Source organism: Lissotriton helveticus, chromosome 7 (genome assembly GCF_964261635.1).
Source record: "Lissotriton helveticus chromosome 7, aLisHel1.1, whole genome shotgun sequence".
Lineage (NCBI taxonomy): Eukaryota > Metazoa > Chordata > Amphibia > Caudata > Salamandridae > Lissotriton > Lissotriton helveticus.
This window is the reverse complement of record NC_136068.1, coordinates 141,229,557-141,256,776: the sequence shown is the minus strand read 5'-3', so window position 1 is coordinate 141,256,776 and position 27,220 is coordinate 141,229,557. Positions and strand designations below refer to the sequence as shown.

Sequence of the window (27,220 nt, the reverse complement as noted above, 5' to 3'; positions counted from 1 at the left end):
AGAACAAACAAAGCGATCTAGGATTGGCTTGAAAGCCATCAACCAATCCTAGAGCTTGTTGGTACACTGCAGGAGTGTTTTCATTGGCCCTGATGCCGGGCCAATGAGAACAGCTTCCGGACATGCAGTGTACGTTTTGGAACCTTAGCTTATGCATTTTAGGAGGAAGAGAGACCCAGACTAGGATCTCCAGTCTGCTGCGGACCCGCAGTTTCCCACCTTCTCATTCCGATTTGGTGATCGGTAAATTCAGTTGCTACAGCTTGCTGCTTTCTTTGCCTCATGAAGCGTGTTGTGCGTTTGTTTTCAGTGTATGTTCACTGTGCCTCACTAGCTCCGGCTACCAGAGACTGAGGCATAGTCTTCTGAAGGGGAATCAATCACGGTGTTTGTGAAATCTATGCAAGGAAACTTATGTGTTCGAAATGAATCTCAGTGCTGCATTCAAGGCTGTGTCCAGTGGTGAAAAACGTGTTTTGGGGCTGTCTGACTAGAGAGTTTCTCGTCGAGAATAAAACCTGGAAACTTTAATGAATCTTCAGTGAACGGAACAACAGTTCTAAAGAGAGGAAACCCGATTACCACTCTTTTACACTCTTCCACCGCTTAGCCGCATGTTGTGAATGAGGAGTCCCAGGTGCAGCTCACTTCATAAATACACATCCCTTCTACAGAGATTAAAGTGCTCCTCGTGGTATAAATATTTAAAAGATGTACATTTGGAACACAATGAATAAAAGACACAGGTCCATCCTGCAGCTGAAATGGACTCATGCCTTGCCATAATGTTAATATTAACTACTTTCATAACCACTGTCGGACATACTTCCTGGCTCATGTAAACTTATTAGAGATACGTACATGTATTCCCTGGAGAGATTACAATGGGAGAGATGAGATATTGACCGTCGTTCGTCCACTATCTTTACAAGACTTTCGTTAATGGGTTGCTCTCAATTATGTGACTTGCAAAGCATATGTGTGATTAGGACAACACCGTTTTATAGGCTGTCCTTAAATGGTCTACTAAGATGTATCGGGACTTGGACTTAACTTTATACAATGGGTCCGACTATTGTATGCCTGCCTGATCGCCCAAGTCGTGGTGAATAAACACACCTACCGACAGTTTCAGTTGGAAAGGGGAACCAGTCGGGCGTGTTCCCCATCACCCTTAATCTTTGCCCTGGTCCGTGGTCAGAAGTGGACGGAGAGTCATTAACACTGCATTTCGCTATACGCGTATGATATCCTCTTATACATGGCCTCACCATCATGGACCCTCCCCCGGGTCCTTCACATTTTTCATATATTTGGCTCCCATTCAGGGTACACTATCAACTGGACCAAGTCTCAATTATATGTACTGTGGGGGGCACCACCTTGCACTCCAAGAGGGTATGATATTCCTGAGGCATCAAAGGGGTTCCGCTATTTGGCAATATATATCACGACAGACCCAGCCCAATTTTATGAGGCAAACTTGCTCGAACCCTTTGCACTTTTCCACGCTGATGTCAAACATTGGCACTCTCTTCCCCTGACTCTCCTGGGACGGGCGGCACTTTTCAAGAGGCTGGCATTACCGCGCTTCCTTTATCCGTTCCAGACCTCCCCAGTTAACATCCCCTACACTTAAATCACCAATATTGAGAGTGCCGTACGTGCTCTAATGTGGGATGTCTGGGCACCGCGGATCACCATGAAAAAACTTACAGCGAGATGGTACGATGGGGGCATTGCATTACCTGATATTATGATCTACTATCAGGCGTCCCAGCTGGTAGCGGTCAACAGATGGGCACACGGGAATCATGACAAACCGAACTTCAGCACGGACTGGTGGATTATGGGACAGGGCGGTTACAACAGGGTATTGTACACAAACTCCCGGAAGCTAAACCTGACAGAGCCTACAGCGCGCACAATCGAAACATGCCATAGGGTGAATAGGCAACTGGGTTGGTACAATAAAATTACACCCGCTACACTGCTCTGGGAGCCTGATCTCTTGGGTCGACTGAGTACATGTCCCGGTTTTGACAAGTGGGATTTGATTGGCATTTCAACGGTGGGGGACGTATGAAACTCTGGGAGACTAGCCACATTGTGAACCTTCAGCAGAAATACCACCTTACACAGACTGAAACCTTTTGATATTTACAGATCAGCCACACAATCCAGGCGGTGCTGCCCAGGCGTGACCCATTGCCTAAGGCCTCGCCACTGGAAGATAGGCTATTGCTTGAACCCATGCACAAAAAAAGCCATATTCCTCGTGTATAAGAAATTAATAAACAACCATCCGGACCCCTTGGTGCGTCTGCAGCAACAATGGAGGCAGACATTAATTTTATTTGCTGCCTTCTCCCCTGGTCTTAACTGGGTCCTGGCCCTCACCTGCACTGTAATTTCTGTGGAATCACCACCGCTGTTTGGCGGGTCCGGGTTACCGGGAGGTTGTGGTGTCAGCGCCATCTTGACTTGGGCTAGAAGCGCGAGCGCCATCTTGGAGCGTCCAGGTCACCTGGGACGCCGAGACGGCGCTATTTAAAGCACGCCTGCAGAGCGCAGCGGTGACGCGCAGCGGTCGCGCCCTCCCTGCGCCTGAGTCGTGCCAGAGTCCTGCCCATCTGCGCTCGTCAGCGTCTCGGAGGCGTGCGAGGCGGGACTCTGGCAGTCGGCTCTCTTGTGACCAGGGGCGCTTCACTGTTTTGGAGGTACGTGTTATCCGCTACCTTTCGGGATGTTTACTTACAGCGCGGAGGTTCTGCTAGCTCTGCGGTCTCGTCCTTTAGGGTGTAAACATCTTTTCCCCGGAGGACGTCTTTTGGGGAAAGGCTGTCCGATGTGTGGCTGGCGCCCAACGGCCTCGCCAACACCTGCTCTCCGATCTCCCAGGCAGCAATTTCACTGTGCTCTACTGAACACCAGATCCCTGCCCCGCCACTCTCAGGACATCTGGAACCTTCTTGCAGACTCCAAGTTATCATGTCTTTTCTTAACTGAGACTTGGTTGGGGGCAGGCTCCGAACCGGATATTGCCTGTGCTCTTCCCTCTAATTATACCATCTTAAGGAAAGACAGAGTCGGGGGCAGAGGTGGAGGAGTGGCCCTAATAGTGGATAAGGCCGTGGGGTGCTCTTCCTTCCCTGTGGAGAATATCGCAGGATGTGAAGCCTTAGGTTTTGCACTTAGTCTTTCTGCTTCCCAGTCATGTACTGGGCTTCTCGTTTATAGACCACCGGGGCCTATTGGTTCCTTTTTCGAAGATTTGCAGGCGGCCCTTTCTGTACCCTGTATGCGATCAGCGCACTGTATGTTGTTGGGCGATTTAAACTTACATATGGACTCAATATTGGACGCTGACGCATCCAAACTGCGGGATATTACCGCTCTGTTGGGGCTTGCCCCTTTTATGGATAGTCCTACCCACGTTAAAGGCCACACGTTAGATCCTATTTTTTCTACGGTGCCGATAGTGGTGTCCTTGCCGCTCCCAGTCCTTTGGTCTGATCCTTTTTTAATAAACTTTGCTATTTCATACGAGGTCAGTACCAGCCATAGAACACAGAAGGATGTGTTTCATCAGTCTAGAGCGTTTCATCTAGTGACAGCAGATATGCTATCGGACGCTCTTTGCCAACATCCGTGTAAATTTACACGGAACCTAGAGGTAGATCTGACGTTGTTTCAGAAATGGTTGCAAACAAGATTCGAGGAGCTAGCTCCAGGGAAGTCAACCAGAATAGCCCCGCACCATGATTCTGCCCCTTGGTTTACCTCTTCACTGCGGGAACTGCGCCAAGGTTGCAAAAAAGCGGAAAGACTCTGGCGTCGTAATTACGACCCAGTGGAGAAATTAAAATACCGTGATGCCATAAAACAGTACCACAAACACATCTCCGTAGCTAAAAAGGAATATCTTGAGCATAGAATAGACCGGGCGGACAACACAAGTAGGGAACTGTTTAGGATTGTTAAAGAGTTTGTTGATCCGGCCGCAGGTGCTCTCTCACACTCTCATACAGAAGAGTGGATAGGGCAGCTGGCTGATTTCTTTGTCACTAAGATTAAAACCATCCAGGATTCTTTCCTCCCCGCGGATTCTGCTACGGATGTGGACGATTTAGGTCATAGATGGAACCCGGAAACTTCTTTAGAAACAGAGCCCAGACCTACACTATCGGTCTTTCCACCGATGTCCTGTGGAACATCGCTGGAGCTACTGTCTCGGCTCCAATCTGGCTCACCCTTGGACGCTTGTCCTGCGAGGTGTTTGGGCAGGGTGGCATCGGCAGTAAACAGCATGCTGAACCCCCTGCTTAATTTGTCGTTGAGCTCGGGAGTGGTGCCCAGGGAATGGAAACACGCACTTATTCTGCCGCTGATCAAAAAACCTCTGTTAGATCCTTTGCTGCCGGCCAACTACAGACCGATCTCCCTCCTCCCTGCTCTGGCGAAGGTGGTTGAGAAGCATGTTCAGTATACACTCACCACCTTTATTGAGAATAACAACGCTCTCCATGATTCTCAATCGGGTTTCCGTGCTAATTATAGCACGGAGACAGCCCTCGTGGAAGTGACCGACGCCATCAGGGAGACGCTCGATCGAGGGGGAAAGGCGATGTTGGTCATGCTGGATCTGTCGGCGGCTTTCGACACCGTCCCTCATGAGGGTCTCCTTTTAAGACTCAAGGAGATCGGACTACGGGGGACGGTGTTGGACTGGTTTCGATCCTTTCTATCGGGCCGCCGACAGGTGATCTGGGCTCCACCGTTCTCCACGGAAATGCCATCGCTAGAGGTTGGGGTTCCCCAAGGATCCATCTTGAGCCCCACCATTTTTAACATCTACATGGCTCCTCTGGCGATGGTAGCGGAGGCTTACGGGGCCCGGGTCATCTCATACGCTGATGACACCCAGCTCTTGTTTACGTGCAGCAAGGGTGAGGTCTTTGACGGCGGCAGGATCAAAGACTGTCTGAGTACAGTCTTTGCGTGGTTCCAGCAGCACAGCCTGAAATGCAACTCGGACAAGTCTGAGTTGCTTTTCTTTGGCTGTGCTCCCGATCCGAGTTGGAAGTTGTGGTGGCCCCAGGACATGTTTCCTCCCGAAAGGCCATCCTCCCAAGTGAAAAATCTGGGAGTGGTATTTGATGAAGACCTATCCTTCCGACCCCATATCGTAGGGCTAGCAGGGAAATGTTTCAGCATTCTTAAAATGCTGAGGAAATTTCTTCCACTGCTCTCCCTGCAATACCGAAAGACTGTAGTCCAGGCGCTAATAGGGTCTCGGTTAGATTACGCAAACGCGCTTTTTGCGGGTTTGCCGAAATACCTTTTGGCCAGACTGCAGATCGTTCAAAACTCGGCGGCCAGGGCCATATTTGGCCTGCCAAGGAGAGCCAGTGCTTCTCTGCTTTTAAACAGGTTGCACTGGCTACCTATTTCTAAAAGAATTAGGTTTAAAATTCTCACGTTGGCGTTCAAAGCCCTCCACTCTGTTGGCCCTAACTACATTAGAAAGCGTATCGCTTTCTATGCACAGCGGAGGATGCTGCGATCAGCCGACCTGGCTAAAGTGGAGGTACCCACTGTCAGACGAGTTCGGATGGGAGGACGGTCATTCCAATTCATGGCTGCATGCCTTTGGAATGAACTCCCCCTTTCCCTCCGCAAAGCTAATAACCTCCTAGCGTTTAGGAAAGAGCTGAAGACCATGCTCTTTTCCGTGTAACCACTGTGACGGTAGCGTTGTTGCCTTTGTGTTTTTTGGACTTCAGGCCCCCTTGCCAAAGCGCCGGGACACCCTCTGGGGTAGCCGTGCGCTCTAAAAGTACGGCCTTAACATAACATAACATAACATGGGGGTTCTCGAGGACGACGACTGGCGTGAGGTCTTAGCTTCCCCCAGAGAGGTGGCTATCCCCATGAGACTTCAACTGGTCCAGACGATGACCCTACATCGTGCTTTCCTAACTGCGGGCGTCTTAGCAAAAATGGGTAGAAGGGCGGAACCCTTGTGCCTTAGACAATGTCACCAGGAGGGAACATTTTTCCACATTATTTGGGACTGCCCAGCTGTATGATTATATTGGGACGCGATCACCAAGCAAATGAAAGGGCAGTGGGCAAGCCCCTGAAGGCCTCCCCGCAACTCTGTCTACTGAACATTTGGGACACCACTGATCTTGCTCAGACAGAGCAAACTTGGGCCTCACTGGGAAGGGTCATCGCAAAACAAAACATTGCACAGAAATGGGGGGGTGGACTTGATCCCGATTGTTCGTTACTGGGCAGTGGACAGGGCCATGATTGCCGAAAAAGAAGTCTTCAAAACAGGGGTTGCCCCAAAAAAATGGGATCGCAAGTGGAGGGGGTGGAACAAATACAGGGCTGGGGGGGGCATATGCCTATTGCCAACAATTGAATTATGGCTGGAACAAATGAAATTTGTTGATGTGTCGGATACTGACGGCGCATCTTAAAATGGGGACCTGTGATGGTTTTGGTTGTATACCAACCAGTTTACAAAATCTATATGCATAATGCGACCCTGCTGTTTTATGTTCTCTTTTGTTCAATAAAAAGAATTAAAAAAAATCTAATACTTGAATTTAATTAAAAAATACATTATTTTTAAATGAGCATCCATTAGATCTAAAGACTCCTTTCTAACCCTAAAGACCTCTCATCTCTGAATCTTAAAAGTTCCTTAATATTGCTATAAACAAACATCCCTAAAACCCCCTTACTACCCCATGCGCTACATACAAACCTTGGCCCTAAAAAGTCTGTACTGCCTCTACGCATCCCTGAGCCCTAAAAACTCCTTACTACCCATAATCACTACGCATCTCTGAGCTCCAGATGCCTGTTATCCCTAAACATTACTCATCTCTAAACCCTAAAAACCTATTTTTCAACTATATAAACAAACAAATAAAGCCATTAGCCCATATGTTAATGTATCTCAAATGAATTAATTATATATTTAAATTTGATTTCTCAAAAACATTTATCTTGGGCTTGAAAAATCCACTCGCGGGGGCGTGGCCAGCAACCGATGAAGATGGCCGCCATTTGAGTGAGCTGCGCTAGCTGCCAGCGAACGAGTCTGTTAAATACGACTTAATCTGCAGTTCGGAGGCTAGCCAGAAGTACGCAGCTGACCGGGTACACAGTGGCTGCCCCACAGGGTCAAACGGCCCCTGAGTGACGACGCAGGACCGGACAAGCAGCATGAAGTCAGATTGGCCAGTGAATGTAAGAAGGCGCTGCCCTCGTAGCTTCGGGATTGAAGGAAAACACAGCACTCTGCATTAGAAGACAGGGCAATATGCGGCCGCACAGCATGTAGTAGCTGGGGACCCTCGTGCAGACCATCGTGGAGAGCCCACCTCTGGTGCTAGTACATAGCTGCCAAGGTTTCAGGTTGCTATGTGTGACATTGTCATAATTTCAGAGTAATTATGAGTGACATTACGAGGACTATGAGTGACATTTTCTTGCGAGCAAAATCTAGCAATGAAGACAAGGAAAACATATGAATATCAGAAATTATCCTCATTTGAACAACGATAAACTCTAAGATCATCTTAAAACTTCTGTAAAACACCAGCAATGAAAGGGCACTAACCAGACACAGACTGTGTGACTATAGTTCTAGGTATCAGAGGGCAGTCAGGCACAGCAGTTGTTAAGAAGCTGATATCATTGATCTGCTCATTCATGACCTGCTCTAGCCTAAAAAAGAAAAATTAATAGCATAGCAAGTGCAACTAGGTTCGTTACACCATCTCTCAGTCTCAGGCATTATTGGTTGCAAGGGCAATAAGGTAAAAAAGAATGCTGGGAAGTGCCAGCGCAAAACCCGGAGATGTTTTCCTGTTAACATGCAACAGTGCAAATAAATGAGTAAATACAAATTGCACATTCACAAAGGTGTAAAACGAAGACCTAAAAAAAGTTGGACATTATATAATACTGGTTTTGCACAAAGAAACAATGTTTAGATTTATGACACATTGTGGTCACCTAAGTACTGATCCCTTTCAAAAGAGAAAACAATTCCTTTTTTTGAAAATAAAGATCTTTTTAAGATCGGATATGTAAATCTGTCACTGTAAATGGACTAGCTGCTACTTTGATTACTTTAACAATATATAGATGCAGAATATAATTCAAGCAAGGTTCGTGGATGGTGAAAGAGAAATTATGCTTGTGTGGTGAAAACTTCGTACCAGTGTTGCCAGGAAAAAGTAACAATTCCGGAGGCCGGGGCTGGGGCACAAGCTGGGGCACAAGCTGAGGCAGGAAAAACACCTGTTTTGCCAGGCGGCCGGAAGAAAAACAATTAACAACTCATCGTGCCTCTGCCAGCTTACACCGACTCCCCCCACCGCCCCACCCCCATGCCCCTTGGCTCTGGCAATCAATTAGCATGCTGCGGAGCATTAGTTTCGACTCCAGTCTGCTCTCTGTCCCATGTGGGGCCCAAGACCGGCGGACTTGAGCCTCCCAAAACAGAATGTAATAGGCCCCAAGCATGGATCCTTTCTCAACTACAATGCATTTATCAAATTAATAAAGTTAACAAAAACATGAGTATGACTCAGCTGACTCGACCCGCAGTCGACTACAGGACCGGGCATTTATTTTCAGGGCACTCCTCAGGAGATTGAGGCACACATTAATTCACAGCCAGGCCTGCCTGTCTGTATATTTTCAAAACCACTAGGCTAGTTTAAGCTTTCGTTTTAACTTTTTAACTAACCTAAATTGATTTCAATGTTAATGAGCTGAGCCCTTACCTGCGATCACACCAGGCCAGCATCATGTTGCCTCGTGTTGGCTTGCCCGAGCTGCCGGCGGTCGGAGTGATCATTTAGCTCCTGAGCCTGCCTCCCACATCGCGGGCGGCCCAGCAGGGCAGGTCAGTCTGGTGCGAACAGCAGGGTGCTGTGGGTCCGAGCAGCACCGTGATTCCCGCCCCCCCCCCCCCCACCCCCCCCCCCCACCCCCCCCCCCATCGCCCACAAACAAGTGAGTAACACTCGATGCGTTGCGCCAGCTGCAACACACTTTTTACAGCGCGCTTTCTGTGACAGCTCTCGTGTGCATTATGCGTGACAATGCATTTCAGTGCGGTGATGCGGAGCACCACACTGAAATGCGTTAGTGTCACGTCTGATGCATGACACTTGACAGTACTGCTAGTACAGCCGCTCGTGGCGATAGGGAGCGAAGCTTTCAGGAGCCGGAGCGCTTCGAACAGCAGGGAACCGGCTGGGCCGCATACGTGTGACTGCTCCACACCCGACCCATCGGACTGCAGTCGTGCCAGTGAAGTGTCTTGATGGTGAGCGGGTGTGGGGTCGAGGGAGGGCGTTGATAGTGAGGCATATGGGCAGGGTGATCGAGTGGCAGACCGGGAGCTGGAGACATGCTGCCCCTCCCCTTCCTACAGGTACAAGTGGAGAGGCGCCGCAGAGTTACCTGAGCTCAGACGGAGTAGCCCGGAGGTGCAAGGACTCTAGCAGGCCGGGATGCGAGAGATTTGACCTGGAGTATAGGCGTGGCGAGAGACCCACACTAAAGTTGTCAGGAGAATCTGGGGCACTCCAGGCGTGACCATGGCTGGGTGGAGGCAGGCAAAATCTCCCCTTGAGTAACTTGGTTTGCGCAACGGCTGCTTATTGCGCGGCTAGAGGCTGCAGTGCGCCTGAGACCCTCTGTCTCCCCCCCTCCCTCTGTCTCCCCCCTCCCTCCCTCTGTCTCCCCCCTCCCTCCCTCTGTCTCCCCCCTCCCTCCCTCTGTCTCCCCCCTCCCTCCCTCTGTCTCCCCCCTCCCTCCCTCTGACTCCCCCCTCCCTCCCTCTGTCTCCCCCCTCCCTCTGTCTCCCTCTCTCTCTCTCTCTGTCTGCCTCTCTCTCTCTCTCTCTCTCTCTCTCTCTCTCTCTCTGTCTGCCTCTTGCTCTCCCTCTCCCCTTCGCTGGAATCGCCCACCCCTCATAGAGCGCTGCTGCCACCGGCAGTGTTTGCGGACACAGGACACTCTTAAAAAAAATGTTTGAAAAACACAGGTAGGATATCTGCAAGGTCCGCGGGCCGCCAAGGAAGGCTTGCCGAGCCGCTGGCGGGCCGTACTATGAGTACCCGTGTGCTAGAGAGTCATAGGTCTCTGGGTACATCCCGCCCTAATATTCCAATGCTGAGAGTTTCACTGCCTGAATGCGACAGCTTTGCAACCAGAGAGTTTCATGTCACAAAGCACGGTCGGATGGGTGAGGGAATGAATGCTCCTACCTCATTTTTCATGAGGCTGTGACAAGATACTACGACAAAGAGAGACTAGTCAAGATAGGAAGAGGAACATTGTATAATAAGGCAGGGGAGTGTGAGGGTGGTTGCAGAGGTATCGGAGAGAGAAAGGGGAAAGATGAGAGTGAAAAGGGTAAGACTTGGTAGAGCAAGGGAAAGGAGGTTTTGAGTAGCAATGAGAATGAGACATGGGACAGGGGAGAAACAGGCAGTTAAATATATGGGACAAATGAGGAGAAGTAGATACATGGTAAGCAAAACGATGACAACTGAAAAGAGACAAACTGTGTAAGATGAAAAGGACCAGGAAAGAGCCTGAGAGCAGAGCTACAAAGATGAGAATTTAGTGCTCAAGAAGCTAGAGATAATAAGTTTCCTAGCATTATTAAAAGAACGTTTTGACATTATGAGACATCATGGCCCATATTATGTTTTATTTTCTTGCTCTAATTAACAAGCAGCCAGTCACCATAAACTACCTTTACCACTGGGTAAAGGGGAAAAAGAACCAATGAAAGTCCTGTGTATTCCACCAATCATCAAAATACTATTGGTTATACATCCCTCCCCTTTTGCCAGTAGTGTCTTATGTTCGAGGATACAACGTATCTTGATTCCTATCCTGGTCTGAAGCTTCGTAGGAATTATTTAGTTTTTTCACAGCAGTACTTCATCAGAGTAATTCAAAAGAGCTTCCTCCTACCACACTGTAATTGAAGAGGATTACCTGCACCCAAAGTTTCGAGTTGCCATGATGTGTGGCATTTTCATACTTTCAGCGTTTTATCATTGCCTCAGCCTGTTCCCGGTGTCCTTGACTGCTCAGAAGAGCGCAATCCAGCGAGGCGCCTGCAAGGATAATTTTTTAAAGGCAGACTTACGGCCCCTTTAGATGCTGCAGACTGATTACCTGCCTCTGACAGGCCGCCTGAGATGTTAGGGCTTCCTTAAGAATTTGAAGCCCAAGACTTGCTGGGCAGTAAGCTGAGGATTTTCTATCAACCGAAGACCTCCATTTTCTGTGCTCTGCTGTGTCACATATTTTAAATGTCACTCAAAATTATGCTGAAATTATGAAAATACTACACATGGCAACCTGAAACCTCTATTTTTGGTGCTCTCAGTAAGAATGTCTATGGGAGCACCTAAAATAGAGGTTTCAGGTTGCCATGTGTAGTATTTTCATAATTTGCTCTCAGTAAGAATGTCTATGGGGGGGGAGGAAGATGGCGGCGGATTGACGCCGGCTGCGAGAGCTCCGTCCCTGATCGGAAGATGCCAAGTCGTACCGGAGTGCTTGTACCCTCCTAAAAAGCCCAACATCGGCAATTAGGCGGTGAGAACACGAGAAAATGTTTCTTTTCCCGTAGAAATCTTTTGCACTAACCCCGTATACGTTCTCCTCCCTTCTTCCCTTCACCGAGGCCTAACCGGCGTCTGTGGAGCACTAGGACCCGGAGGGTCTCATGGGCGTAGTCGCAAGGTCCGACGCAGAACGGAACGAAGCTGGCGATCGAGTCGAAGTAAGAGGGACCAGCGTTATGAGCCGCGCCAGGATATGGTGTAGAATCCGGGCAGCAGCGGCTAGAGCCTACCCTCGACGTGGGACTACGGCGGTGAGCGGGTATCGTTCCTTAGTCAGAGAGGAGGGGGGAGACTTGTCTTGTGTTTTTTACGTTTATGGTGCCAGTAGGGAGTCCTGGGATACCGCGCAAAAGGACTGTGTAAGGGCACGGACCAGCCCGATTGTGCGTATAGGATCCAAAGTAATGGACACTGAGTTTATACAGACCCCTCACAACGCTGGAAGAGTCTTTCTCACAGCAGGAAAATCAGAGGGGGGGGGAGTGTTGGCAGAGAGGCAGAGGAGGTATCAGGAGTAGCTGCCTCAGCCCCCCCAGTAACAAGGAGCAGATATCTCCTCCGCTCCCTACCTGAAAGGGAATTGCTGCATTCATCTTTAAATTGTGTTGACTGTCCGGTCCCCTTGACCCCGCGTCAGAAAAAGAGAGAAAGGAGGGAGAGGAATAAAAACCGGAGGTGAAAAAACAAAAAAAAAGTTCCAGCATATTAAAACCTGCTCCCTCTTTAACATCTTACTTTAAAATAATGAAGAAAGCAGTATCTAGCTTAGATGGGGTGAGCAAGCAGGCAGAATCACTGACTGTGACACAGAAGCTCCCTACGACCCCAGTTGCCCGCTCCAAGTCCCCAGTTATGCTTCAAAATAAGTACACTCCTTTGTTATCCGAGCCTGAGACAGACCTGGGAGACCCCACATCCGGTATTGAGTTACAGGAGAGTATGCGGGAGAGTCCTATTTGTCAGGCAGTAATAGTGCCTTTGTCGGAAATCATTTTTCAACCACCAGTCAGCCCTATTTGTGACTTTTCAGCTGACGCAGCCGATTCCTCAGCGGTAGGTGCACCGGGGGCAGAACATCAACAGCAAAAGGAATACGGAAATCAAAGCATGAAGAGTCCATGGGGGCCCATATCTTTCTCCTAGAAGAAACTCACCTTGAGCAGCAAGAATGTAAGGTTGCTTTTAAGAACCAAAAGTGGATTCAGGACCTCCTCTCTTCTAATCAAAGTGGAAATACCAGAGGAGTGGCAATAATTATTCGAGCTAATAGTGGGATAAGAGTCGAGAAGTATGAGACTGACCGCTCAGGCAGATGGTTGACTGCATCTTTGGTCATAAATAGTACACGGCTGACCTGTGCAACATATTACGGGCCAAATCAAGATTCTCCAGAGGCCCTGATAAGCTTAAAAACTAGTTTTTCTGACCTGAATGCACCTATTATCCTAGGAGGCGACTTCAACTTAGTTTTTGATGCAAGTTTGGATCCCACCTCCAGGGTCGCTTCCTCTCCATTACATAAATCAAAGAGAGAGCTTAAAAATATAATGAAAGACTTCAATTTATTAGATGTCTGGAGGATTAAAAATCGTAAAGATAGAGATTATTCATTTTATAGTCATAGACACAGACATCACTCACCTATTGATTTCTTCCTTATTGATCAAGGGCTACTCCCCGCGGCTGTGTCCACTTCCTATATTTCAGCCATATTATCTGATCATTCAATTGTAGAATTAACAGTTAAGCTCTCACAGGGTGTGCAAGTCAGACGGTGGACCCTAGATAGAGCTATACTCCTACAAGAGGAGGTAAAGGAAGATATGTAGAAGCAAATGGTTGAGTATTTTAGGTTTAATAGTGCCACTGCATCCGACCAAATTGTATGGGAAGCCTTCAAGTCCTAACTAAGGGGGTTGTTCACCACCATAATGATAAAGAGAAGTAAGACTAGGAGGAAAATAGAGGAAGATTCCTTACTTAGGATAAAACAAAAAGAGCAACAGCTACAGAAGGCCTCATTAGAACAGCAGGCTAATTTGGCTGTCATACAGAAAGAGTTTGAGAGCTTAAAGGTCAAATATCTGGCCAACCTGGATAAAATTATTAAAGACAGGTGGGATGCAAGTAAACTACAGAATTTCTCCTATGGAGAAAAATGTGGACGTCTCCTTGAATGGAAGACTAGGTCTGATAGAGTAAGAAATCAAATCAGTGGATTAAAGGTGCAGAGTACTGGAGTTATATCTTATGACAATGATCAGATCTCTGAAAAAGTTAAATTATACATGCAGAATCTATATACTGGGAATAATGATGAATCAACCCGAGGTGCAGTTAATTGGTTAGAGATGGCTCCGTCTTCCACAGATAACGTAGGCGGATAGTGCTTTTATGAGCTCTGCCATTCAGTTGAAAAGAATGGCCAAAGGAAAGGCAGCCGGCCCAGATGGGCTCCACGCAGAAGTATACCAAATAGGCTCTGATATAGTTGTCCCTGTTCTTACGTCCCTATTTAATAAAATACATCTGGCAGATGAGCCAATCCCACAAACTTGGTTGGAGGCCACAGTTACGCTGGTTTTGAAGCCCAATAAGGATCCCCTGATCGTCGAGTCCTATAGGCCAATCTCGCTGCTGAATACTGATTATAAAATCTTTGCAGGGGTTCTAGCGGCGAGATTGGCTAAAGTAATTAAATCTGTAGTACACGAGGATCAGAGAGGTATCATGCCGGGTAGGCAGTTGAACGAGCTGACTTATCAGGCTATTGCTGCTATCTATTTTGCTACAGATGGGAAACTTCCTTTAACCATCGTAGCAATCGATGCCGCCAAGGCCTTCGACCAAGTCAATTGGTTGTACCTATGGGAAGCATTATCTGGATTTGGTATTCCAACAAATTTTATAGCATCTATAAAAGCACTTTACCTTAATCCTAAGGCCAAGATTCTCGTTAATGGCTTGCTCACAGATTGGGTCCAAATATTCCGCGGTACTAGGCAGGGGTGCCCCCTCTCCCCCTTATTGTTCAAATTATACATAGAACCCTTAGTTACTCAGTTAAGATCTGATGTTTTGATCAAACCTTTTTAGGTTTCGCCTGGAGCACGGAGCGTAAGCTCCGCCTCCAGGAGAAATCTCTTGATTTCAGTAAGGACTCTGGAATACGCCCCTCTGTTCCATTGGCTAGCTCCATAAATGGAGGCTAGCCATTGGAACAGAGATCTGTCCGTCAAGGCCGGACCAGATTCGGGGGCGTTCCTGAGATTTTTTCCATGGGCGTTCCCTCTGTGTAGTCATCGGGCGGTGGGCGGGGTTTCTTTTTTTTTGTCGTCCGTGTTTGCTTTTGTCATTCCGAGGCCGACCGCCGCCGGAAGAAGTCTTCCTCTGGTAAGTGCTTGCTGCGTCTCATGTCCTCTGTGCCGTTCTGCCCCCCCCCTGTCCGTGCGCCGTTTGAAGTGACTGTGGTGCCTACCGCTATCGTGGCCTGGAGAATCTGTGAGCCAGCGTGTGCCTAAAGACAAAGGTGGTTTCAACTGCGTGGTGTGGGGCGCGCCGGCTGCTCTCTCATCTGACCGAGAGCGCCGCGCTCATCTTTGCCGCCAGCCAGGGGAGTTGCCGAGGGCCGAGATCGTACTCTCCAGCCCTCGCTTCCTGTGACCGAAGAACTCCCTGCCTGGGAGCGCCCCTAAATCAAAGATCGTCTACTGTGTTCACCGCCGCGACCCGGGGCTTGCATTTGCCTGGGAAATCACCGCCGCAGCTCCAAAGCCATGAAGACTGCACCGAAGGGTCCGCCTGCTGATTGGCGGCTGACCCGGGAAAGCCGCGCACTGATTGGGCCTTGGCGGAGGGCTCGACGAGGAAGTCGCGTCCTGATTGGCCCAGGAAGCGCTGACGTCAGCGGAGGCTCGCCGCAGGGCCGTGCTGGGATTGGCCCAGCCCCCGAAGCAAGACTCCGCTCCTAGGAAGCCGTCGCCGGAGCTCCAAGGCATCTGCTCCTGCCCCCGGTGAGTGTAGGAGCCGACTGGAAGATCGGCCTGCTCCCGGATGAGTGAGGGAGCCTGAAGGAAGCCCCGCAAAGCCAGGACGAGACCGGGGCGACCGGAGCCTGCACCGAGCGTGGCAGTTGCCACGCTGAAGTCTACATAGGCAGCAGCCAGGCCTTCTGAGAACCATTGGGAAGTTTGACTGCGAAGTTCCACCGGAAGAAGTCCAGGTGAGTGCCCGTTCCTGCGCCCCCCCATTCCCGCTGTCCGTGTGCCGTTCCCGCCCCCCCCCCCTTCCCGTGTCAGTGTATTCACTGGCCCAACTCATTACTGGCGCTTTTTGTGAGCCCAAGACTGTGTGCTTATTCCTTTTTTTTTTTTTTTTGAAAGTATGTTTTTATTGCAGAATTACAGACAAAACATCGAGAGTATCAACCATCAGCCCCGTCCCCAAACAAGACACCACATTGAACTTCAGTAGTACACAGCCCATCAGCCCACATCCCGGAGGCAGGGCGGCGTTAAGTCAGTGTGCAAGAGAAGTCTCCCCGCCTGGCACATAGGGACGGTAGGTCAACAACACAATCCTGGTTCCGCATTTTCTGTACCCTCAACAACAACTCCCCCCCCACCCCCAGATGCCCCCTAGAGGGGCCGTACCCACCACTCTAACACCATCCCAGCGCAGTAGATCCTCAGAGCCAACCCGCTCCTACTGCCACAGGCCAACCCGCCCGGTGGATACTCTGCACCATCTACCTCTATGCTCTAACAGGGCAGTCTACGTACTCCTCTATCCCTCCCTCCCTCTAACTGCTGCTGGTGTGGGTGGCGATGATATGCGTTGGATATAACAGTGCGTCGTCAATACTGATCAAACGTTCGTGCTACCAGTTCTCTGGAACTCAGCCTCCGAGAGTCTTTCCTCTGTATCTACCGTTAAGCGGTCACTCAAAGCCTGCACAATCGTTTCCCAAGCTCTAGCTGCCTCTAAGCCCTTCTCTTTCCCCAGTTTCGTGGCCTGCCGCAGTCTCAATACACTCTCGCACCTCGACCACTTCAACAACTCATTCGTCCATCGTCCCACAGCCGGGCCTTCTTTGTTTTTCCAACGCCAGGTGATCTCCCTCTGCGCTAACATGAGCCCCAAATCAATGAACTTGCTCGTGACTTTCGTTTTTGCCGTGTGGGGAAACCACAGCAGGAGGCAAGCCGCCATGTCAAAGTCCACCTCCCTATCCGTAACCGCATTCAGAAGGGCGCCCACCTCAGGCCAATACGTACCCAACTTTGGGCAACCCCGCATCATGTGGTCCAGTTCAACCTCACCGGCCAGGCATCTCGGGCATGCCGCGTCCCGCACCTTAAAGTGCCGGTGGAGTTTTCCCGGGGTCAGATATGCTCTATGCAAAAGGAAGAAATGTATTTGTTGGAACCTGGCATTCCTGCTACCTTTCCATGTCCGAGCCAGAATGTGGCCCCACTCAGTATCCGGAATAGGCTTGCCCACACTGTCCTCCCATGTAGCTTTCAGTGCCGTGAGTGGTTCCAGCCCTTCGTTCAACATCCGTGAGTGGAGACAGGTCACCGCCTTGATTGTACCCGCGGCCATCACCACATATTGGCAGGCCATGGTCGTGCTCGGCTCCATCAGTCCCCCCTTCCAGTGCTTCCGTATTGCCGCAGTTACCGCAGCGTGCAGGAGAAAATCCCCATCCGGGAGACCAAACTGCTCCCGGAGCACCGCAAACGGGGCCAACACCCCCTCCACAAACAGATCTCCCACCACCTGTAGCCCCAGCTCTTCCCACACCGCCAGCGGAGACCAATCACCCCCATGTGGGAGAGCCGTCAGCATCCCAATGGGAATCTCCGGGGCATACGGCCGCACCGCTCGCGCCCGCCTCAGGCTCCTATTCCAACAGAGTCGGAGGGTTTTTTCCTCTAAGGTAAGCCCCCTCAATGCCAACCGCTGCTGCATAACAATGTAGGAGAGGACGTGTCTCTTGATACCCATCCCCCGGACCCGGTCAGGACCCCTAAACTCCCTAGCCACATTCTGCGTCAGAATCTGGAGCTGGGCTGCCAGATAATAGAATTCAAAATCCGGCACTGCCAGCCCCCCCTCAAGTTTGGGCCGAGTCATGGTGTGCAACGCCACCCTGCGCCTACCCTGTCCACATAGGAACTCAATAATCATTGATCGCAGCTCCTGAAAAACCCGCTGCGGGATCCAGATAGGCAAGGTCCTGAAATAATACAACAGTCGAGGGAGTGCCACCATTTTCAACAGTGCTACCCGTCCCTGCACCGACAAAGGTAGAGTAGCCCAGAAGGCCATGCTGCCGCGCAATCCTCTGATACACCGCCCCACATTCCCCTCCAGTAGGCTCTCCGCATCATGATAGATCCGGACTCCCAGGTACGTAAAGCACCTGTCCTCCCATACCACGTTCGCCGCAAGAGTAGGGCGCTGAGCTTCCGCTCTCAGCGGGAAAACACAGGTCTTACCCCAATTCACTTTGAGCCCTGATAATTCACCAAAGGAAGAGAGCAGTCTCACGGCTCCACGCAAGGCCACCTCCGTGTCCTCCAAGTATAACAGGTCGTCGGCATATAATGAAATGTGGTGGGTACTCTCGCCGCAGCGGATTCCAAGAAAGGATTCCCCCGTCCTGGCCTGTGCCGCCAGTGGTTCCATCGCAAGGGCGAACAGAAGGGGAGAGAGCGAGCAGCCCTGTCTAGTTCCTCTACGCACCGGGTAAGCTGATGATATAAGCGGCCCCACTCGCACCCTGGCCGGGGCCGACGAATATAATATCTTCGTCCAGCTCACAAACCCCTCACCGAGTCCGAACCTCTCCAGCACCGCATCCAGGTAACACCACTCAAGGCTGTCAAAGGCTTTCTCGATATCCACCGACAGAACAGCCGACGCACCGTCCGAGCCCGAGGCATCCTGCAGTATACCAATCAGCCTGCGCGTGTTAATGGCCGTGTTCCTAGTAGGGATAAACCCCGCCTGGTCACCGTGCACCAACATGGTCATATGCGGGAGCAGTCGGGTAGCCAATATACGGCTCAAGATTTTGTAGTCTACCGTCAGCATGGACAGTGGCCTGTAGGACGTCACCTCCAGTGCATCCTTACCCGGTTTCAGAAGCGGGATGACCAGCGCCTCTCTCATGGAAACAGGGAGGCGCCCCAGTGTCATCGCCTCTGAGTACACCGCCAACAATCTGGGCGCCAGTACATCCGCGTATTTTGCATAAAACTCAACAGGCAGCCCATCAACCCCCGGCGTCTTGTTCCTGGCCATCTGTTTAATAGCCCCACGGATTTCCAGTAGAGTAATCGGACCCCCCAGATCCTTCGCCGGCTCCCCGTCTAGCACTGGGAGCTGAATCTCGTGTAAATAATCACTGATATCCGAGGGACCCGCCTCCAACCGAGTATCATACAGGCCCGTGTAATACCGCTGAAAACGCTGTAAAACGGCCTCTGGGGAATGGACCACCTCCCCCGTTTCGGTTCTGATGCACAGAATCGGGCCACTCCACGGCACTGGGTCAGCAATCTTCGCCAACAACGTGCCCACCTTGTCCCGCTCCGCATGGACCTTTATGAGGTATAGCTTATAATCATAACACCTCAACCTTTCCGTTTCCCTTGCCACCACTTCCTTCGCTTCCAGCAGTCGTTCCTGCAAATCCGGTCGTTCCGGCCTAACCCTCTCAATGTCTCTCAACACACATTCCGCTTTCCCCAAATCCGCCAGAACGGACGTCCGTACATTCGAGAAGCTGCCCATGCACACACCTCGCACCACCACCTTCATTGCATCCCATTCCAGCGATCTCGTTGCAGTCGAGCCCTCATTCTCATCAAAATACAGCGTTAAGCCCCGGCTAATCGTTTCTCCAAACACCTGGTCCTCTAAAGTGTCCGGCCGTAACCTCCAGGTAGGGATCTCAGATCTTGCCCTCTGCCATCTGATCGCCACCAACAAAGGGTTATGGTCCGAGATGGTCCTAGCAAGATACTCAGTATGGGTCACCATGGTCGCCATATGGGCGTCACACAATATAGAATCAATTCTGACATGTAGATCGTGCAGCGCCGAATGAAAGGAATAATCCCTATCAGTAGGATGCTGCCTCCTCCACACATCCAGCAATCCCCACCTGTCCTGCCAGTCCCTTCTACGTTCCGACAGCTTACGCACCGGGGATTCCGCTAGCGGCGGGTGGGACCTATCCCACACTATATCTGTGATAGAGTTAAAGTCCCCCCCCAGGATAATGGGACACGTCAGATATTGGGCCAAGGAGCCCGACAGGACATCAAAATAACGGGCCTGGTCGACATTAGGGGCATAAACACTACATAACACCACCTCAGAACCATGCAGCCTCCCTCTCACTGCCACATATCGACCACCGGAGTCCACCACCCGATCCGTGACCTGGAATGGGACCCCCGCCCTGACCCATATCAGCACCCCCCTCGGAAACGCCGAATAAGAGGTGCCAAACACTTGGCCCCGCCACCTCTTCTGCAATGCATCACATTCAAGTTTGGTTAAGTGAGTTTCCTGTAACAAGGCAATTTGAACACCCCGCCTCACTAAATAAGCATGCACCTTGTATCTCTTAGACATTGTTCTGAGACCCCGAACATTCCATGTTAAGCATTTCACATCAGGTAACGACCCCATCGCTGCTGTTTCTCCTCCCCTCCAACTGCATCAACCAACCCATCACATCATTGCAGCCACACCCACCCCCCCCCCAACACCCCAAAAAACTACCCCAACCCCACTCCCCAGGACAGGACCTAACAACGGCGCTACAGCCTCCATCCAAACCCACAACAATACACACAGTTCACTAATCTGTGGCAGCCGCCACAGGAGCCGTAAGGGCAATAGGGGGGTAACTCAACACCAACCCGCGGCAGGTCAACCCATACCCCACGCCCAAGATCCCATGTGAAAATTACAACAGAGTACCTGCTAAACGCTGGCCAACTGGATAAATGTTCACCATTGTAGAGCCTCCAGTGCACCCCCACATTTACACATTAAACAGCCCATCCGCCGTTTGCGGCGTGACCGACGGTCCCACAGAGCTGTCCGCTTCTGAAAGTTCTCCACCCGATTTGCGGCCTCCGCTTTCCGAATCCGAGTCCTCCTCCAACTCCCTGAGCAGCGAGCCCGTGATCGTCGCCGTGGCAGCCAACGCTCCTCTCCGTTCCGCTGCCAGCGCTTCCTCCTTCATCGCCTGCTTTAGCCTGTCGCGTTTGCGGATCCTCTGAGACTTACGGATCTGCGTTGGCCTCTTCTTCTCCTTCCCATCCTTGTGTTGGCGGTCAGTTCCCATCCTATACCTTTCTAGCCATGACCAGGCCTCATCAGGGGTGTGGAAAAAGTGAGTCTGTCCATCCAGTATCACTCTCAGCCGGGCCGGAAAGAGCAACGAATATTGAATACCCTCTTCTCTAAGCTCTTTCTTGACCGCAATGAAGGTCGCTCTATTCCGCTGAACTTCCTGGGTGTAATCCGGGAAAATAGTCACTCGGCTATTGTCCACCTGGAAGGTCTGTGTGCTTATTCCTTGAGCTGGTGTTTACGTATTTCCTGACCTACCCAGCTTGTAACAGGGTCTCGTTGTGTGCCCTTTTCCTCCGTTTTTTGTCTCTCGCTGTCCCCGAAACGGACACAAAGTGGTGTCTCAGCCAGCATGGGTAATCAAACACTCTGCACTCTTTCTCTTATTAATCTAACTTTGACGGGTTCCAAAAATACACTGATCCATTCATCATCTTTGACAGGTGCCTGGTAAGGCCACATTTAATATAATGGCCCTGAGAGCTCAACATTTCAGGCTCATTTTACTGCAGTTAAAAGGCGGGTGCTCCTTAGCAGTGTAGCTCTTGTCTTGATTTTCGGGTGAAATTTCCTTAATCGGAAATTCAGGAATGTGTTCTTTGATTTAGGAGTGGAAGGGGTTTTCTATTTTCTTCCATTCGCAGTGTTGGCAGTGTTTAACATTACTCACCTGTGATGAGCCTGGAAGAGGTAGTGACCTCACAGACGAGTGCTTTCAGGCCTGTTGTGTTTCACACACTGACTTTTAGAAAGCGAATCAAACTTTTCTTTTGATTTTTAGGTTACTCCTAATGCTGTAGTCATTGTGTCTCTACATAGGTTTGATAATGACATCCTCTCAGCCGAGTAAAAAGATACAGGAAGATATTGAGAGCAATAAATTGAAATACAATATGTACATATAGAGCTACAATTAAAAGGCGGAATCTTGATTCTTATTCAAGGACACTTTTCACTAGGTAAAACCTGGCAAAGTGTGTCCATGTAATATAGCCCTGAGTGTCGAAGGCAAATGCTGAAATGTAAAAATAACAATTTCAGCAATAACTCTAAAACCCTCAGGGCAGTCTCCTAATGGAAGGGTAACACCATAACCGGAAATTATCACACTCCATGCTTTCGGGATTTTCAGGTAAAATATTGCTGCATCAGGAGTGCCTTAAAAACCTAAGTGTGAGAGCTGTGACAGCTGTGAGAGCTGTGAGGGCTGTGAGGGCTGTGAGAGCTGTGAGAGCTGTGAGGGCTGTGAGGGCTGTGAGAGCTGTGTGGGCTGTGAGAGCTGTGAGAGCTGTGTGGGCTGTGAGAGCTGTGTGGGCTGTGAGAGCTGTGTGGGGTGTGAGAGCTGTGTGGGCTGTGAGAGTTGTGTGGGCTGTGAGAGTTGTGTGGGCTGTGAGTTGTGTGGGCTGTGAGAGTTGTGTGGGCTGTGAGAGTTGTGTGGGCTGTGAGAGTTGTGTGGGCTGTGAGAGTTGTGTGGGCTGTGAGAGTTGTGTGGGCTGTGAGAGTTGTGTGGGCTGTGAGAGTTGTGTGGGCTGTGAGTTGTGGGGGCTGTGAGAGTTGTGTGGGCTGTGAGAGTTGTGTGGGCTGTGAGAGTTGTGTGGGCTGTGAGAGTTGTGTGGGCTGTGATGGCTGTGTGGGCTGTGAGGGCTGTGTGGGCTGTGAGGGCTGTGAGGGCTGTGTGGGCTGAGAGAGCTGTTGGCAATGTAAATAACAATGCCATTTATTTATAAGTAAAAAAAAAAAAAGAAATGTCATGAGCAATGCCAATAACTCTAACTTTTCCAAAGGCGAAACCATTGCATTGTAAATGCTTGTTCTATAACTGAATTAGATTTACAATTTGCTTTATACGCGGACGATCTTTTAATGTTCACCTCCAACCCAGAAGTAGCAATCCCCCGACTTTTTGACCAAGCAGAAGCCTTTGGGGAGATTTCAGGGGCATAAAATTAATAAAGAAAAAACGGAGATCATGCAATGGAATCAGTGGTGTTCCCTGAAGCGAAGCCTCGGATGAGATACCTCGGAATACATCTGGTCCAGGACATCACAGAGACATCTAAAGTAAATCTGGATAGAGTCTATAAGGATGTCTGCGGGCTCCTGCAGCGTTGGTCCGGGCTGTTATTAAATATCTTCGGGAGAGTGAACCTAATAAAGATGGTTATTTTACTTAAAGTTACTTTTTTGTTTAATTCAATACCCCTAACTTTTAGTCCAAAAGACATAGCTAAAATACAGGGGAAAATCGGATCTTTCATTTGGAACTCAAAATCGCCTAGAATCTCCTGGAGAAAACTGAGGAGAAAATTGAAAACAGGAGGACTTGCAATGCCGGACATACTTCATTATTGCCACTCTTTTCATTTTAAAAATTTCAGACTAATGGCTGATAAAGCTGATACATCTTCTCTGGGCCGTTTATTTCAGGCATTATTACATGGCATCCCCCAAGGACATGAATTCTTCTTATTTAAATTCGGGGACCCCGGATTTTACAAGAAGGTAAGATTAAAGGAGTTAGGCGCGGCTCTGAAAAATTGGGTATTCGTAAGACAAAAGCTAGGAATCTCGTATTACGTGCCTCAGGCCCCTATATGGGATTCCCCGGGGACACCAGAATGCCTCAAGGACCAACTGTCGATTCCCCTCAAAGTAGCTGGCATTATGCAGTGGAAGGACTTACAAGATAACTCACAGCTCTTGGGGTGAGACTCCCTTTCTAGGCTGACAGGAGGAACTCTTACCAGGTTTAAATACTACCAGCTATCTGGCTGGTGGGCTACTACATCATGGGATTTCACATCTAACCCTAAGTTTGACTTGGTAAATAGAAAGGGGAGATGGAAAAAAGAGATCTCCTTTTGGTATGAGGCCTTGATTGAGAAAGATGAAGTCACAGAACTAGAACTCAATAAGCTGTGGGGAGGAGCAGAAGGTCTAGATTGCAATAACTTAATGGTCCTGTGGGGGATTCCTTTAGTATGCTAAATACAGTAGTGAAGACCGCTCCCCTAAAACGGAACCACCTATTCACTCTGTATAGAGCATATATATCTCCTAAAGAACTGGTAAAGATCACGACCCTTGAATATTGCTGTCCACGGTGCAAATCTCCCGCTGCCGATGATCTGCACATGTTTGTAGAGTGCCCAAGACTTATACCTTTTTGGTCTAAAATTGAAGAATTTATAGTAGAATTTTTGGGCATACATTTTGTGATTACACCGAGGATGATTCTCTTTGGCTTAGACGTAGAGTATCATCTCAATGATATGAGGACCAAATTCATTTTCTACGTAATGATCTTAGCTAGGCGGGAAATATGCAAGGCCTGGAAGTCTGAAAATGCCCCTACTTTCTCTGATTGCCTGAAATATATTATATACACTAGTGAGTCTGATATAGCTTGTGATAGCTCTAGCCAAGATAAGATCTGGGCGGCCTTTGTGGCATGGAGGAACAGATGAGAGTATTCTGATGATTTCACCTGGGTACTGTTGGCGCTTGGTCTCCAACCTAACCAAGGGCTTTCCAGTTTAAAAGGTTTGGAGTGGATAAAGCGAACAGCTAAGATTAGAGGGGCTTCCCTTCTCCTCTCTCCTTTGGTACCAAATTCTCGACGCTGGAACATTGTGACGTTGGAAGGAGAGGAGGAGGTTCCCTATCTAGAATACCCACTATTGGTATATGAGGAATAAAAAAAAAAAGAATGTCTATGGGTACATATGGCTGGATAACCTGGTGCTCCTTAAGGTCATTATCTACTATTTACTGTGCTTTAAAAGTAAATAGAGTTAAATATGTAATGGAAAATATGCTGTAAATGCACCATTTTGGTCTGTCTTTTTCCAAAATTTTCTTAGGGGGAGAACCCCCCACCCCCAACCCCCTAAGAGTGGACGCTCGCTCGCTACGTGCCAGATGGGGGCTGTTCTGAAAAAAATTGCCAGGGCTGCTTTCTGTTCCCAGTCCGGCCCTGTGTCTGGGTGTATGATGTTAGTGTTGTACCATTGTGTGTCCCATACCCCATTCACCTATTCCGTGTCCATGCAGCAGTCATCAAGAATAAAAAGGCAAACTGTGGCATATGGGCTGGCCCGAGGCAGAGTGCATTTTGGGAGTTGTAGTTTGTTCATGACTACTGGGTAAATGAGCCACACTTGTGCATTTTCTTTTAAATTTGCTCTGCCAGTACCAGCACCACTACCATTGAACCAAGGGTATCATAACTGATTTGTGCATTGGATGTGCAATGTTACAAACAGTGTCCAGTGTGTGCATGGCAGGCCAAAGGCTATAGGATGCTGTGACTTCCATTGCATTTGTTGAGTTTGGGTTTTAATTGAGACCGATCATCATGTGCCATGGAGGCAAGACAGACTTTGAAAACCCTGGCTCACTCTTAAGTGTTTCTAAATTTGCAAAATGTGTCCACTGACACACGTCTGACCCTCCGTGGCTTGTATGACATTTCACATGTACAGGTAGCTGTCACAATGACCCACCACTGGTCACCGGTGTACTGCACTATCTCATCAGTCACCAAAGCCGTTATGTGGCACAGGATTGTCAGATTTTGTGAGGGGACATCAAAAGGCTAGACTCGCAATGTATCAAAACAAATAGCCTAGACCCATGTGGATGTGTGACCCACATTCGGCATTTGTCTTGTCCTATACAATGCTACACAGCAGATGACATTTGTCCAGACGTAAAAGAGCTGCGACTACATATCACTGGCCAATTTCGATTAAATCTGGATTCTCTCTGTTCTCCTTTGGTGGACTGGTTTTGGAACCTGCACATGTAGCAGTGACAGGACACACAGATCACAAGAATGCCAAAGTTGAGGGTTGGCCAATACAGTTGTGTAAGCCACAAATATTCACACGTGATATTGATGTCAAACTCCATTCAGGAGATGACTGTGAACATACACGTAATGTAAGCTCGTAAACACTGACAACTGTATAGTGTGATCAGAGGAAAATAAAGTCTGACCGTGGCTCATCTATGTATGTGTCTTGTCCTGAATAAAACAACCACTACATCATGATTTTGCTTACATTTCAGCGGGCACAGCTGGCCAAATGGCTGAACAGCAGGACCAGGTCCCGAGAGGTAGGCCATCAGTGCGCCAGCGGCTACGACCTCTTTCGACCAGTGAGGAAAAAGAGGATGATGAGGGACCCTCAACATCTGGAGACAAGGGGATTGCGCTCACCCGGACTGACAAGGAACACAAATCTGGTGCTGCAGCCCGGGTGGAGGCGGTGGACATAGAAGTAGGGGGGAGATAACCCGACACCTCTGGCCATGGGGTGGTGGAGAGCTACTCTTCCCCAGACTATTCACCTGTGGGTTGGGTTGAGGTGTCCTTAGGGCAGGCCAATACACAACCTGGGATTGCCATCAGCCCCTCTCTACCTCCAGAGGCCCCCATTCCATCGGGGACTCCAGCTGCATCCCCTACAACCAGTCCCCCTCATCTTAGCTGCCTGTTCGACCACAACTTCGGCTCCGGACATGAGGTACCACATCCCTCCACTCCCACCCAGGCCCCTCCGTGTTGTTCCTCCTGTGGCTGTCTCAGAGGACTTGAGGTGGATGTGTGAGGGTCAGCTAGACATGTCTGCTCTCATCATGCTGCAGGTGTGTCTGGAGATACGCATGATGCGAGCGGACCTTGTCAGAGCTCTGGGCACCCTCCACACCAGCTTCAATTCCCTGGCCACAGTCATGTCGTCTGTTGTTTCCCAACTCCCTTCCCATACCACCGACAATGTCTTCCCCTGTCCGTTGGCCCACACTGTTTGCCCCTGTGCCCCTCATGTGTCCCAAACCCATGTGGTGCCTGTATCTGCACCGGCCAGCCGTGTGCCTGCATCAGACTCAGAGGATCTGGACATTGTGTTAGTAGAGGATGACCAGAAGGACACTTGACTCTTCGACTGATACATCTTTGTGGACAAAAATGTATTTTGCCCTTGTAAATAGACTGGTTTCTCTGACGCGTTATATTTTTGTCGCCCCACCCCAATCCAAGTACCCCTCTCCATCTGCATTAAGATCATCGTTTGTTCTCCTTTCTCCCTTCCAAATGGACGGTTGTTCTAATAATCATACATAAATATCTTTGAGGAATCCTA

The 27,220-nt window shown here is 49.5% G+C and overlaps 1 long non-coding RNA gene across 1 annotated transcript; it reads left to right on the top strand.

Annotated features, from left to right (window-relative positions):
* Positions 1-142: 142 nt before the first annotated feature.
* On the top strand, positions 143-27,220 carry LOC144766672 (uncharacterized). Its single transcript, XR_013597874.1, has 2 exons — positions 143-243; positions 26,145-27,220. It is a non-coding gene; the product is annotated as an uncharacterized LOC144766672 (long non-coding RNA).